The sequence below is a fragment of the Montipora foliosa genome, chromosome 1 (assembly GCF_036669935.1).
Source record: "Montipora foliosa isolate CH-2021 chromosome 1, ASM3666993v2, whole genome shotgun sequence".
Lineage (NCBI taxonomy): Eukaryota > Metazoa > Cnidaria > Anthozoa > Scleractinia > Acroporidae > Montipora > Montipora foliosa.
In genome coordinates, this window is record NC_090869.1 from 2,037,176 (window position 1) to 2,042,175 (window position 5,000).

General features: G+C 40.5%; 1 long non-coding RNA gene across 1 annotated transcript in view; it reads right to left on the reverse strand.

Annotated features, from left to right (window-relative positions):
* Positions 1-1,871: 1,871 nt before the first annotated feature.
* Positions 1,872-5,000, reverse strand: part of LOC137974057 (uncharacterized) — a 3,229-nt gene continuing 100 nt past the window's right edge. Inside the window, exon 2 of the long non-coding RNA XR_011117387.1 lies at positions 1,872-2,545. This is a non-coding gene — a long non-coding RNA (uncharacterized lncRNA). The remainder of the gene's footprint in view (positions 2,546-5,000) is intronic.

A 5,000-nucleotide genomic window follows, 5' to 3' on the forward strand; every position in this document is an offset into this window, starting at 1 on the left:
AAAAAGATGCTTACAAGCTACCCCACCTCCTCTCGACCCAAGCCCCCACTCGTTTTTCCAACGCAGGTTTTTCTCTTTCCAGACTATCTGGGAGCCTAGAACAGGCTACGAATGATGGTTGTGTGCCATGCATATTAAAAGCCTTATTTCTCTCGTGTCAGCTCGTGAATCCCACCTTCGACACTCAATTTCCCACTTTTTGTGCATAGGCTCAGGCTGAAAGCGACCTCCCGAGATCATCGTTAAAGTACAGCTCTCTGGAAGCCGGCGTCCAGAGCTACCGTCACCAGGCACGCTTATCACTTTTTCTTCTACGCATACGCAAGATGTCCGTCAATTCATTTTTCAGCAGTCTATTGTTTTCTGCGTCAAAATTAGACCGCTGGCCCTTGTAACATCGGGGAACACAAAATTTTCCAGATTTATTACAAAATCCTTTGGAAATAGACTGTATTAATTCTTCCAAAGGGCTTTTAATTTACGGAGAGAACAGGAAAAATTCAACTAATCTCCATGATTTGTTCACCACATTTCCCTGTTCGCGCTCTTCTTGAACTGCGTAACCGAATGGTAGTTCCGCGTAGCAACAGCCCTGAGAGAGATTATTCCACGTTTCAAATGCTCTTTAAGCAATAGAGGACGTTTTCCTGTCCTTTCGGTCTCGAATTCTCCCAACTCCCCCGAGTGTTTAGATGAGGTTATGGAAACACGGAAAAAAGTCCTCAAAGATAATTAAACAAATGAAGGAAAATGCTGATTTTTTTACTTCTTGATTGAAACAGATTTTCTTGACACACGCTAATAATTCCTACCAACCAATCAAAACGCGCGTCTGACAATACATAACCAATCAAAATTCGTGTGACGTCACAGCCGTGTTTCCATACTGTCATCTAAACACAGCTGTTGACCAATGAGAGTGCGCGTACTATCCTAATTATTTTATAAATATGTAATAGAATCCGCGTTGTCCTGCTGATAACAGACACCTACAATCCTGGTCAAAACTGTTGGGACAATTCCCGCTTTTCCCCCTCCCCCCGTTACAATGTTGAGTTTTCGCGGTCTCTAAAATCAAGATCCGTTCATCGATCGCTGGCATGTTTTAACATCCTCTGGGGGGAGGGGGGAGGGGGGAGGGGGGGGGTGCGAAAAAGGCAGAAAAAGAAGAACACACAATGCTCATATAACGACGGAAGCATGTACAGTAAATTCTCTACTTTTCGCCCAAAATTTGACAGGTGTCCCCAAGTCTTTTGATCCGGATTGTAGGTAAACTAAGTTGAGTTGGTCTTTGTGTCCAGCGTTGTATTATGTATAGCGTCTTATTATTCCACTATGACGCCATTTTACCATATTTGGTCAAGGGAACGCGCAAAATATGAAATGGTAATACACTGTAGTGTCCCCGTTTGACCGGTTTGGAACAGAGCAAATACGGACGGAACGGGAGTTTTTCAATATATGAACTTTTTTTCAACATGATTCAAAGCCTGAGAATTTAGCTTGTCATCGCTTGTCACTCGTCATTTTGTTTATCCGGCCAATCAAATAAAGATCTTTGGCTCGATCTTTGTGCTGTTTACATCGTTTGCACACACCCTGAAGTACATATGATGTCTTTTTTCAAAACACTCTTACCAAATAAAATTGAAGCAAAATAACACATCTTATTCGATGGTTTAACATATAATACTCGTGGACATTTTGCTCATTGCTCGTATTTTTAATACTACGCTACTCGCAAAATATCCGCGCGTATTATATGTTATACCATTGTATATATATCACCCACGTGTGAAAAGATTAGCGCTTAGTAAATAGGTTGGAGCTTGAAGGTTAATCCATTTGTAAATCATAGTTACATCACGCAATTTCAGAACATGTTTAATGATGAGCCATCCAAGTTCATTCAATACAGGTGAATTATGACCAAATTTTCTAGTATCCGTTAACATACGGGAAGCAAAAGTTATGCACCAGTAGTAGTTTATGACTATTTTCGTCCGTCCCGGACCATACCGTTGACCGCCGGATAAAAAGCTTAATAAAGACAAGAGAAGTTCCAAATTATGTATGACACCAGCCAGGGCGGAGTGCAGGTGCTGGAGGCCCATCTGTGCGCACTTTAACAGAGCAACTGTTTACATGTCCACCAGTGCACTGACAAATACACTCTAATTTCACTGCATTGCCTAAATGAATATATTCGACGAATGTCCCATAATTGTGGTTGGACATGTTCTCCCAAGTTTTTGCTCCATCTAGGCCCACTCCAAGTTTATTTGTTCCCACGACTGGATTGGAGAAGGCGATCGAGAACTCACTGTCTCCTATCTGATAAGTCACGTAACCAGAACATCCTGCGAAGGAACTATCTCTTTCATAATTACTGACTACTGAACGATCACCTGGAGCAACATCAGTCCATGTGAACCCGTCAGCCACTCGCCCACTGTCATACCAGTCTCTCACATACGTCATATGAAACATTGTCTTGTTTTCTATTTCCACCAGACAATTGTGAGTCTTCACCATTTTGTACCTAAATGATTTTCAAAGAAAGATGTTTGTAATATCATGTTGACGTGACGACAAAATAATGGCTTAAACTTTGCTAGGAAAAGCTATCCATGTTAACATTTTGAGGATTTTCAAACTTTGACCGATTTTTTTAAGTTTCAATCCATTTCCACCCTTGTCCTCCTGAGCTGTACATGACAAAAATTGAATTCAGTGCACTAACAAAGTTCTTGTAAAAGAAGCTTTCATTTCCATTTATTTTACACCATACTGGAGTTCCACTCAAATTGCGTGACACTACCCCTTTAAGATTCTCGGGAAGCTCTTTTACCTTGTCTGATGAAATCGATAAGTTACTAGATAAAAAGTAAAGGGTTGAAAGTACTACCTGGATTTTACTAACCGTAACCCTAACCTGGCCAAAAAATGCAAAGAAGAATTCAAGATCATCATCGACAGTTACATGGAAAAAAAGTCGTCATTCATTTAAGACCGAATTGGCACAGTCTTCGTCAACTGTACTTAATTATAGGGGCAGTGTCGTGCAGTTGGATTTATTTCATTTATCAGAAATATATTGAAATGCAACGAAGCGCAAAAGATCCCAGGATTTTGACTAGTACCTCCTCTCTAATGTAATGAGACTGTCTACGGGCGTCTCCAGCTCTACATGATCGTGACTCTATTGCGTTACATCTTGAAATACTTAAGTTAGGTTAACGTTTTTGACGTATCGACGGCGACAAAAATATCAGAAATTTGCATATACTATGAAAAACAGAGTTTTGCACGCTTTGTACGTGCATTTATCATCCTTGTACATTTCAAAGCCGCTCTCGACCTTTCAACGACGTGAAATGACCTGTTTTGCCGTTTTGTGGATGATGTGATCACTTGACGACAAATTTTCAATTAGGTCTTCTCTCCGAAGCGCAGATTACATAATGGTTTGAAATAACTGAGAAATGATTGCGGAATTTCAGATGAAGATCTCGCTGTCGTCGAAGTCGTGCTTGCTTAATCTCCCTAAAGTCCCTTTTGGGAGATTGAAAGAGATAAGACCTGTCAATATGGAGTAACAGTACCTCGCAAATTATCAAGGCTGTGCTCTAAGGAAAATTTCGGGGAGCCCTTCGGGCTCCCAAGCATTTCAGCTGGGGTGCCCAGCCCTCCAAGTTGGTCGCCCGAATTAATTATTTATTTATTTATTTATTTAATTAATTATCTGAGATCAGCAATGCAGGAAGATCTTCATCCATCTTTCTCTCAACAAAACATCGCTGCTACTGCTCTGGTGATCGTCAAACTCGCTAGTGCAAGAAAAACTCGCAACCCGTCAAATTTTTCACGCCATACTTGAGAAAGACGAGAAAAGTGGCAATGCCACCAATGTTTTCAAGTTTAAAAGTGAAAAAGTAAAGATTGCGGCAATTTTATGTAAAAACGTTTGGGTCTAATACAGGTAAACGTTTTTACTGGTTAGTTGGGTTAAAAATAAATTTTCAAAACGTGAATTCACGTGGAGCTTTTGTGAAAACTGCCGTGAAACAAAAACCACCGCGACCCAAAAGGTATCAATTTTTTTTTGAGCAAGTCATCTTGATTGGACGAAAATCATTGCTACAGGACAGAATTTAAGTATTTTTTTCTTATATTATCAGTAAAATGTTTTAATACTGGAATGCGCTTTTTGTGGATTCGGTCGAAGCGCCAGTCACAGCGTTATTCGTTTGGGGCACGCAGTGGTTTGTCACGAACTACAGACAACGCAGGATTGCTCTGTTTCTAAAACAACAACAAATGACATGATATCTTTCCTTTTTTCTTATTTCGTTATTTCATATACTGGGGAAAAACAAACGTAACCTAAATGTATTTTAGCCAAGCAGGCGCAGCCGCAAAAAATTGTAAAAATATTAAATTTGCATAAACTGTCGCATAAACTGCGATTCCCGGGTTCATACAAAAGTAAATTACACCGCTTCGCCGGCCGCGCTTTACCGCTGTCAGAGCAGAAGTAACAACTCTTTTTTTAAACTATAACCAAGAAATGCCAAACTCCACGTTCCAAATTTAATGCTATTTTTTTTTTTGAGAACGAATCGAAATTCGTGTGGCCGCCGGCCGTCACGTGCAAAGTCACAGATTATGTTACATGTGAAATCATGTGGAACGTCCTTTTAACCGACTTTCGTACGAAGAAAAATCATTTTCTGAGAGGTTTCGTAAACTATAACCACCAACATATTAAAATTTTTAGCCGCCTTATCTGCTAGAAATACAATAAGCCAGTGTGCCCGGCCGGGCGACCGGGTAGTTTTTCTCACTCGCCCGAAACCAAATGTTTTTGTCGCCTCAGGCGACGGGGAGCCGTTAGAGCACAGCCTTGAATTATGAATAAATATGACGGGTGTTCGGGCGAATTACACGTCAGTTTCGTCTCCAAATATTACCGTGAATCAAATGAACGGTTATAA